Source organism: Heterocephalus glaber, unplaced genomic scaffold (assembly GCF_053883595.1).
Source record: "Heterocephalus glaber isolate CG9 unplaced genomic scaffold, H.glaber_assembly_v1.0 deba00001523, whole genome shotgun sequence".
Lineage (NCBI taxonomy): Eukaryota > Metazoa > Chordata > Mammalia > Rodentia > Bathyergidae > Heterocephalus > Heterocephalus glaber.
This window is the reverse complement of record NW_028258327.1, coordinates 20,809,120-20,820,479: the sequence shown is the minus strand read 5'-3', so window position 1 is coordinate 20,820,479 and position 11,360 is coordinate 20,809,120. Positions and strand designations below refer to the sequence as shown.

The following is an 11,360-nucleotide window of genomic DNA, read 5'->3' as shown; positions in this document are numbered from 1 at the left end:
GAACTGCTGCCACTACTGTTTAAACTCTTCAATGAAATTGAAAGGGAAGCAATACTCCCAAATTCATTCCTGGAAGCAAGCATCACCTTGATCTCCAAAGCAGAGAAAGACCCAACTGAAAAAGAGAACTATAGGCCAATCTCACTAATGAACATAGATGCAAAAATCCTTCATAAGATAATGGCAAACAGAATGCAGAAGATCATCAAGAAGATCATACACCCTGATCAAGTGGGATTCATCCCAGGGATGCAGGGATGGTTCAATATATGAAAATCAATCAATGTAATACACTATATCAATAGAGCCAAGGACAAAAAAACCATATGATTATCTCCATAGATGCAGAAAAAGCATTTGACAAAATCCAACATGCATTTAGGATAAAAACCCCACAAAAAAATTGGAATAGATGGTCTATACCTCAAACTGATAGAAGCCATCTATGAAAAACCAACAACCAATATCATACTAAATGGTCAAAAACTGAAATCCTTCACACTAAAATCAGGAACAAGACAAGGATGTCCACTATCACCACTCTTGTTCAATATAGTTCTGGAAACATTAGCCATGGCAATTAGACAAGAGAAAGAAATAAAAGGAATAAAGATAGGTAATGAAGAAGTCAAATTGTCATTATTTGCCGATGACATGATACTCTATATAGAAGACCCCAAGAACTCCACCAAAAGTCTTCTAGACTTAATAACCAAATTCAGTCAAGTAGCTGGTTACAAGGTCAACACACAAAATCAATAGCTTTCCTCTACACCAATGACAGACTCACTGAGAGAGAAATAGGGCAAATAATTCCTTTCACAATAGCATCCAAAAAACTGAAATACCTAGGAATCATCCTAATGAAAGAAATCAAAGACCTCTTCTCTGAAAACTATGGCACTCTGAAAAGAGAGATTGAAGATGATATCAGAAAATGGACAGACATCCCATGCTCCTGGGTAGGAAGGATTAATATAGTGAAAATGGCCATACTTCCAAAACTGTTATATAGATTCAATGCAATTCCAATTGAGATCCCAGCAGCATACTTCATAGACCTTGAGAAAACAATCCAAAAATTCATTTGGAGCAAGAAGAGACCCAGAATAGCAAAAGCAATTCTAGGTAACAGAGACATGGCAGGGGGTATCACAATCCCCAACCTGCAACTATCCTACAAAGCTACTGTGATAAAAACAGCATGGTACTGGCAAAGAAACAGACTTGAGGACCAGTGGAACAGATTAGAAGATGCAGAAACAACACAAGACACACTCAGCCATCTCATCTTCGACAAAGGAGCCAAACACCCTCACTGGAGGAAAGATAGCCTCTTTAATAAATGGTGCTGGAAAAATTGGGTTTCAACTTGCCAAAGATTAAAACTAGACCTGTATCTCTCACCATGCACTAAACTATAATCAAAATGGATTAAAGATCTAAATTTTAAAATAGAAACTCTGAACCAGTTGGAACAGAGGTTAGGTAGAACCCTTGAAGACATCGGTGTAGGAAAAGATTTTATGAACAAAACCTCAGTTGCCCATGAACTAGCACAAACAATCAACAAGTAGGATCTCTTCTTATTAAAAGGCTTCTGCACAGCAAGAGAAACCACCAGCAGTGTGAAGAGACAACCCAGAATGTGGGAAAAAATCTTCACCTGCTCTTCCTCAGACAAAGGTCTACTATCTCAAATCTATAAAGAACTTAAAAAGATCAGACCTCCCAAATTTAAAGACCCAATCCAAAAATGGGCATCTGAAATGAATAGACATTTCTCAGATAAAGAAGTAGAAATAACAAATAAATACATGAAAAAACGTTCAACATCACTGGTCATTCGAGAGATGCAAATGAAAACAATGCTGAGATTCCACTTCACTCCAGAAAGAATGGCTGCTATCATGAAATCAACCAATAACAAATGCTGGCAGAGCTGTGGGGAAAGAGGAACCCTGCTCCACTGCTGGTGGGAGTGTAGACTGGTGCAAGCACTGTGGAAATCAGTATGGAGATACCTCAAAGAACTAGGACTGGAAGTCCCATTTGACCCCGCTATTCCACTGCTTGGGATCTTCCACAAGAATTAAAAGAATCATACCACAGTGATATATGTGTGCCCATGTTCATAGCAGCACAGTTTGTAATAGCTAAAACTTGGAAACAGACCAAATGCCCATCAACTGGAGACTGGATAAAGAAAATATGGTATTTTTATTAAACGGAGTACTACTCAGCCATAAAAAATGAGAAATTTGAGACATTTATAGCTAAGTGGATGAACATTGAGGCGATACTCTTAAGTGAAATAAATAGGACACACATATTTAAATACCGAATAGTCTCTCTGGTGTGAGAAACTGAAAGTGTAAATAAGGACTAAATGTATAATAGGTAATGTGAAATAGGAAGAAAAGGGGCAAAGGGGAAGGAAGTGGGAGGGCTAGGGGAAAGGATAGAAGGGAATGGGATTAATATGAGAAAATGGAAAAATAGGAACAAAATCTTTGTAAATAGGGAGGACTGGAGGGGTTGAAGGGAGGGCTGGGCAAGGGTGAAAAATAAGAACCAAGAGAGACTATGTAAAGGTGCAAATTTCCAGCTATGAATGTCATTATATTGTATACCTAAAATGTACCAATGATTAGAATGAATAATTGATAATGTAAAATAGGAAGAAAAGGTCCAAAAGGGTAGGTGTAGTGGGAGGGGCAGGGCAAAGGAAAGAAGGAAAAGGAAAAATGATGAGAAATGGAAAAAATGGAAATAAAGTCTTTGTAAATAGGGAAGGGTGGAGGGCATGAAGGGAGGACTAGGAATGGGGAAAAAATAAGAACCAAGATGCATTATGTAAAGGTACAATTCCCAATGAGAAATGTAATTGTGTTGTATACCTACAATGTACCAATAAAAGAATTTAATACAAAAATATATATATATAATTATCATTCCAAAGGTAATGAAGAAGGATATTTTCTAAATAGATTTTGGTAACTAATTTTCTTCATTACTACATATCTTATCCCCAGTATAATCTTTGATCACCTGTTCTCTCACAAAATTTTTTTTAAAATACACCTCCACTGTTGAGCTATCATGATAGTTTATTGTGATCAGAGTCTGATTTATCATCAAGTATCCCTTCCTCTAGCTAAAATAATACTTCGCTCATGGACAATATCATGATATTTATGTTTCCTAATCTAGGTATTTGGGCACAAAGTCACATCTATACACCACTTAAGACATAAAGTTTTAAGCAAAGAACAGAAAAGTCCTGATTATCTGCCATACCATTTTCCTAGGGACCACTCAAGAGTAGTTACACTCTGAGGAAAGTAGCATCAGCAAGCAAAGAAACATAGGTATTACCATTATTGCCATAACATTATAAGGTAGCATCATAATTTCCATAATAGATATGTGGGAGATATAGAACTTGACAAAGGAGGAAGAAAGTTGCTGGACATGGGTCTTTCACCTTCACAGAGAATTAATTCTACATGGAATCTATACATTAGGAAATATATATGTATTAGGAAGTATAAGGAATTGCCGGAAAGACAAGAAAGGATCATTATTATGTACAAGACTCAGAGGCCAGAGCTGCCCAGTTCCTCCAGAAAACCATACGTTGTCTCATCCTGCTGCTTCAGGTGTGGGAGACATTAACCAGAAGGAGGGAGTGGGGACCAGATGGCATGCAGTCTCCTGGACCTCACAAACTAAGAATCTTGAATTTAATTTTGTAGATGATGGGAGCAACTAAAAGATTTTATATGAGACTAGTGAGGAGCTCTTTGATTACTCCAGGTAAGAAAAGATGGAGTTTGATCAAGACAAAGTTTAGCAGCAACAAAAGAAAATACAGAATTTATACATGGGTAGAGTGCAAAATGGACTGATCTTGGTGTCTGATTAGAAGTTGGAGCTGTTTGGCAGGGAAAGAAGAGACAAGAAAAGTATCAGTGTAGATAGAACTTGTCTTGGGTAAGGAAGTAGTTTATTTTGACCATGAACTATGGGCCTCAGGATCCCCATCTATCAAAGAGTGATGAGACAAGATGACCTCTAAGGTCCCTTCTAGCACAAGCATGCTATAATCCCACGTTATGGATCTGTGACAGAGAGGCCCAGTTCCAGTGACAGGCAGAAGGTAAAAGAAACAAAATTGACTGATAAAAAGAAGAAAAAAACCAGCCTTGCTGTTAAACTCATTGAATACTAGTAGACACAAAGTCTCAAACATCCTTCAGAATGGGCTTATTTAGCAAGTTTCAGGGTTTCTCATTTATCCATGCCATGTTTGAAAGGAAATGAGAATGAAAGTTCTTCAAGAAAGGCATTGATTTCTACTACACTAATACCTGTATCACCCTAATGAAAGTTAAATGTGATGATTGATTATGATATTCCAGGCATTTATAATATTGTTCTTCATTGGAAATTAATTTCATTTACACTCACATCTGAAGGAGCAGATGGTGACCAATAACAGAGTCTGCCACACAGAATGCAAAAAATCCTACCTTTCTTCCTCTGCAAAAGGCAAACAAACAAGCAAGCAACAAATCCTCAAAGGTCTTGTAAATGTTATAGGGAATTTGTAGTTAACTAGATTTCTGTAAAGCTAATGACTTTTCATATTCACCAAGACTCATATACTTGTCCAAAATTGCAAAATAGATTTCCTTTATAGATTCTGTTTTTCAAGTTTGAGTGTGGGGGTTGTAGTGCTTCTAAGAAAAAAAATCAAAAATCATTAACACATGGTTCTCAAAATTTTCATCCTTCCCATGTGCTAATTCACTTCTCTCACCAGATATATTCATTCAAAAATATTTTTAATTCCTTCTGTGTGCAAAGCACTCAATTTATAGAAGCAAACAATGCAAATGCAAACAATAATAATAGGAGTAATAGAAAAAAAACACTAAATGGTGTTTACTGTCTCTTTTTCCAATGCTAACTCCCTCCCCCCATCTCCAGTCCCAGCTTCTTCTCTCTGCTGAGATAAAGGTACCAATATTGCCTCACAGTGTTCTGCTTTTTATAATATGCTTATGGCAATACTGAGTGAGGTAGCAGAAAAAAAGAAAATTTAGAGATGTTAATGACTTTTAAAGTATGACTAACAGAGCTACTTCTGGGAGGGAATCACTATTGCAAAAGACAAAAAAGCCTCAAGTAGGCCATATCTGGACCACCCTGCTGGTCATGATGGAAAAGCAAGGGCTGGATTTATCCTCCTATTGTAAACAACTAGACAAATAGAATACATGAAATAATGGCTTTATATTTCCTCAAGAGAAGACAGTCAAAATCTTGTTTTTTCATAGAATGCCAGATTTCTTTGAAAGCAAGACTTAAGGTTTGGCCTTACTTGTGTTATACTTAGATAGTTGCCATTAGATTTGGGACTTGAAGTTCAGTACTCACCTGGCCTCAGAAAAAATAATCACCGCATATTTGTGCAAAGAGAACTTTTTACCCTGACAGAAGGAAATTACAACTACAGAGTACAGATTATAAAGGAACCATTCCTAACACAGACCCAAGAGTAAGTAATGGACATTCCCTAAGAATTCCTGATAAAGTGCATGGAAGCTAAAGAATCTGGTAATCTACTAATATTTCTTAGGAAATTAGGATCCCTGGGTGAAGATGGAAATCAATGGCAGACTGCTTAGGACTATCTCAAGGTCTTTGCCATGTTCCAATATCAGTGGTCCCATCTGCTGAAGATTCAGAACTGCTTGAGTACACATAGGAACAAGAATGCTATTTGAAATGTTAAAAATATTAATCTATTAAGTATTGGAACTGAAAACAAAGAGGTTATGTCATTTTTTAGGAATATTCCACAGAAACAGTATCCAGATAGATGGCAAGCATCAAAGTGAAAGGCCACTCCCTAAGCAGGATGGGCTGGGGCTGCACTAGTCATCACACATGTAGTTAAAATGCCCAATACCTCTTTGGCTCCAGCAGACAACTTCAAAATCCTACAAGGAGCATACAATGAGGTAGATAAGATATGGGAATAACAGCGTGGATTCATAATTCTGAGTCTAAGTGATCTAAATCAAAGCACAGGCTGATTGTATTTGGTCAACAAAACTTTTTATTTGGTCTGCATGATGTTTTAGAGATCAGAAATTTTCTTATAAAAAATCTAGATTTCTGGAGTATCTAAAAAGATTGGAAAAACCTAGTATAGTGGTACCTTCATTAATTGGTTTTGAGAGGCATAACAAGTACCAAAGATGAAGAGTACCAAACAAATTGTTTTGGTTGGAAAAAGCACTAAGTCATGACACTAGACATGTCAAGTTCTAGCTTGTATGTTCAGTACCAAACAAAGGACAAGTACTGGAACAAACTTTTCACATCAAAATGTGTCAAGTATCAAATGCAACAGTTTCAAAGATGTCAAGTGCCAAGGTACCAGTGTGACAGAATACTGGCAGCTAGCCCTCTTTTGATGGAGCTCGTATTCCTACAGTCACTTCAGTCCACGCCTTTCTCTATGCTCTTAAACCAAGTGTGACAGACATCCATTCCCCCAATTCTTCCTTGCAAATAATTTCTAGTTTTCTTTAAGACAGCAATGAACCCAGTTTCTAGCAAATACTCACTTTTGAAAACACCCTTCACAGCTGAGGGAGCCATGTGACAGTGTGCTGGCCAATGAAATATAGGGGGAAGAATTCAGAATTTATAAGAAAGCTTTCCTTTTCCTTCTCGAAGGACACTCCCATTTCCTTTTCTTCTAGACTAGAAAGAGGAGGTAGTAAATGAGACTGACATGGTCATTTGTCAAATGAGTAAAATCAGCTAGAGGAACTTAGTTCTGAGGATCTGGAGTAAACCTGGAGAGGTCAAAAGAAGACAATTTTGGCTCAGCTCTCCGATTGTAGGCCCCAACAAGCAAGAACCTAGGGCAGGAAAATCATAGGCATTGTAGAGGTTAAGCTTCTTAGCTAATTAGAGTATGATAGTTTCACACAAGTGCTAACATCATGACTATATGGACACCATTCTTTTGACATTTCAGAGGTATTTTCTTGGATAGGAAAACAAGTCCCTAGGAAGAAAAACAATTAACTCCTCACACTGTTACATTTCCCTCCTGGGAAGTTCCAAATTCCTCTTCATTTAGCATTAAATATACAGATTTAGTTTTTGTTGTTTTAATACACTGATTTGCCCTCTATTCTCCTGTTAGATGGAATTTTTATAAATACTATGGTCAGCTTATTATTAGAAATGGGATTTTTCCACAAGTTACAGAGATGCAAAATAATGACATAAATAGACTTTTATTTCTATCTCATATAAAAGCATGGTGTCCAAAGTGCAGAACTATATGGGGTTCTGTTCAAAATCTCAGGGACCCAGCCTCTTTAGCTCACCACTCTGCCAGCCTAAGATTAAGTCATACTCTGTCATATTCAAAGTGTCAGCTATTGCATCCATGTTTTAGTCAGCATGATAGAGAAAGGAATAAAGAAGTATGTTTTAAAGGCATGAAATCTTTTAAGGAAGGCTCCCAAAACCTACAAGAAAACATTTCTCTTTATATTTTATTGGCCAGATATAGTAATCTGCCCAATACTGTTCCAACCCCATCTTGTGCTGCTATAACAGAATTACCCACCTGGAACTCAGTAATTTATAAGAAAAGGGATTTATTTCTTAGAGTGCTGGAGGCTAGAAAGTCCAAGGTCGAGAGACCCACATCTGGAAAGGGTCTTCTTGCTTGATGGAAGACATATAGTGAAGGGACGGGGAGAGAAGGAAACTGAACTCATCCTTTTGTGAGGAACCCACTCACACTATAACTAACACACTCCTGGGATTATTAACCCATTCCAGAGATGATGGTATTAATCCATTCATGACAGCAAAGCCCTCAAGACCTAATCTCCTCTTAAAGGTCTCATGACTCAACATTGCTGTATTAAGGACCAAGTTTGCAGAGTAAAGGACCAACTTTGAGAGACACATTCACACCACAGCAGGCCAAACTCCATTGCAAGAGAAGCTAGTAAATAGGGCCATTATTTTTAGTCAGAGTGCCCAGTAAACAGATCAATAGCAATAGAAGGTAAAAAACGTTAAAAAATAACTAGTAGTGTATGTTACAGGAACTTACAGAAGACTATCTATTAAAATCTTGCCTATCTACAAATATATAAGGAAATTAATTCTTTCCTTCTTCAAACCACTTATTCAAGACACATTTTTAATGTAGGTCTAACTTTACTATTGCTAAGTGTGAAGGGCTGAAGATGTGGCTGGGTGGTAGAGTACTTGCCTAGCATGCACAAGGCCTTGGGCTTCATCCCCAGAATTCCATGCATGTGTGTGCATGCATGCACATACCCCCACACACACACACACACACTGTTGAGCATAGTAAAAAAAAAATAGACCTTTTACTGAGTATCTTTCTAATGTAGCATGTAGAAGAATTATCCACATTATATAAAAATTAAAGTAAAAAACAGTTGATCTGCTTAGCAACAATGTTTTTAACCTTTGTCAAACTTAGAGAAGTATCTCAAGGTAGCTTTTTTTATTTATTTGTGTTTAAAAATAAACCTGCTATATTAGTCCATTTTGTATTACTGTAATAAAATAGCTGAGGCAGAACAACTTTATAAAGAAAAGAGCTGAGCTTTCAGTTCAAGAGCATGGCATTGGCATCAAATAAGCTCTGGTGAAGATCCTTTTAGCTTTGTTATACCATGCCAAGAGTACATTTAGGAGGAGTAGATCACATTGGCAGAGAAGAAGCAAGAGAGGCTGAGTCCCATGATCCATTCTGAAAGCACCTCCCAACCGACCTAAGGACCTCCCTCTAGGCCCACATCTTAAAGGTCTCACAACCTCCCAAAATCATCACCCTGGAGGGCAAGCCTCCAACACCTAAACCTTTCAGACTGAACCCATATCCAATCCATAGCACTACTACAGGTCATTTACAACTTATATTAATTAATCCATTCAGAGTTCGTTCACTAGGACTTCAAAAGATAAAGCCACAGACTTAATTTCCACTTGGATAGGCATTCATTCACTCTGCCTAGCATACCTCACAAGTTTATCTTTTTTAATTCCTATTTTCAAGTGTAGTCAGTCAGCTGTTTGTTTGTATTTCTTGAAAAGGTATTTTTTTAATTTGCCATAACTAATAAAGACTTAAAAAGACCACAATATCTACTGTTAGCAGATTCTATATAAGGCCTTTAGCATATAAAACCAGTAAAAATTAAATTATATGTAATATCTATAAGTAATATCCATTAGTTTATCCTTATTATTTAGCAAATATTAGTGCATATGTACTATTCTCTTTTAATAAAACATAGAAGACTTTCAGTTTCTCACACTAGAGAAACTTCCGTATTTACACGTGTCCTATTTATTTCACTTAAGAGTATGAGTGGTGGGAGGGGAAGGGGAAAGGAAAGAAGGGAAAGGAAAAATTATGAGAAAAGAAAGAAAATGGAAATGAAATCTATGTAAATAGGGAAGGGTGGAGGGGGTGAAGGATACACAGGTAATGGGGAAAAAAATAAGAACCAAGATACATCATGTACAGGTACAAACACCCAATGATAAATGTAAATGTATACCTAAAATATACCCATAAAAGAATTTAAAAATAAAAATAAATAAATAAAATGTAGAAGAAGAAAATTTATGTTATATAAATACTACAACATGGGCCCGTCCATCTGCCACCACCCACCTGGGACACAGAACATCCAGGCATGGATAAAAACGAACTGGTGCAGAAGGCCAAACTGCCCAAGCAGGCTGAGTGATATGATGACATGGCAGCCTACATGAAGTCTGTAACTGAGCAAGGCGCTGAATTATCTAATGAGGAGAGGAATCTTCTCTCCGTTGCTTATAAAAATGTTGTATGAGCCCGTAGATCAGCTTGGAGGGTTGTCTCAAGTATCAAGCAAAAGATGGAAGATGCTGAGAAAAAGCAGCATATGGCTTGAGAATACAGAGAGAAATTGAGACTGAGCTGAGGGATATCTGCAATGATGTACTGTCTCTTTTGGAAAAGTTCTTAATCCCCAATGCTTCACAAGCAGAGAGCAAAGTCTTTTATTTGAAAATGAAAGGAGACTACTACCGTTACTTGGCTGAGGTTGTGCTGGTGATGACAAGAAAGGGATTGTGGACCAGTCACAACAAGCATACCAAGAAGCTTTTGAAATCAGCAAAAAGGAAATGTAACCAACGCATCCTATCAGATTGGGTCTGGCCCTTAACTTCTCCATCTTCTATTACAAGATTCTGAACTCCCCAGAGAAGCCCTGTTCTCTGCCAAAGACAGCTTTTGATGAAGCCATTGCTGAACTTGATACATTAAGTGAAGAGTCATACAAGGACAGCACACTAATAATGCAATTACTGAGAGACAAACTGACATTGCACACATCGGATACCCAAGGAGATGAAGCTGAAGCAGGAGAAGGAGGGGAAAGTTAACTGGCCTTCCAACTTTTGTCTGCCTCATTCTAATTTTACACAGTAGGCCATTTGTCATCCATGCTGTCTCACAAATAGTTTTTTGTTTATGGTTTATGACAGGTTTATGTTACTTCTATTTGAATTTCTATATTTCCCATGTGGTTTTTATGTTTAATATTAGGGCAGTAGAGCCAGTTAATATTTAGGGAGTTATCTATTTTCATCTTGAGATGGTCAATATGAGGAAGTGGAATTTTTATACGTTACAAATGTTTGGCATAGTACTTTTGGTACATTGTGGCTTCACAAGGGCCAGTGTTAAAACTGCTTTAAATAAACAACCCTCGTGTGTTTACATCAGAATCGGCTCCTTGGTGGTCTTTGGAGACTTTGTGATCTGGGCACAACAGCCTAACCACCGTCCACAAGACAGTCTCTGAAATATAGTCTCTAGGTGGCCACCTGCCCAACTAAAACTCTGACACTCTATTACTTTTCAAAACCAGAGGAGAGTAGATCTAGGGGACCTTTATTCTCTGCTTTATCTAGTCAATACATTTGACAGCCATCAAATGATAAGGAAAAAAGCATTTCTTGTAGATTCTGAGTATATATAGCATATCTCCTATGAATTAGTAAAATAATTAGCTGAGTATCAGTTAAAGGATTTTTTTCTCAATCTACTGTTATTTCAAGAAGGGTGCAGGTTCAGTTCTATAACACTGTTATCTATGTCTACCAAATATCCAAACTAGGTTGCTAAGATACCATTTGATTTGACATTTAGTTAAAACCTAATTGAATTAAGTAAGCTTTAATAATAGAAGATAAACTGCATAAGCAAATTTAAAGTG

At 37.2% G+C, this 11,360-nt stretch overlaps 1 pseudogene; it reads left to right on the top strand.

Annotated features, from left to right (window-relative positions):
- The first annotated feature begins 9,836 nt into the window (after window positions 1–9,836).
- Window positions 9,837–10,716, top strand: LOC101706084 (14-3-3 protein zeta/delta pseudogene; annotated as a pseudogene).
- Window positions 10,717–11,360: the final 644 nt, after the last annotated feature.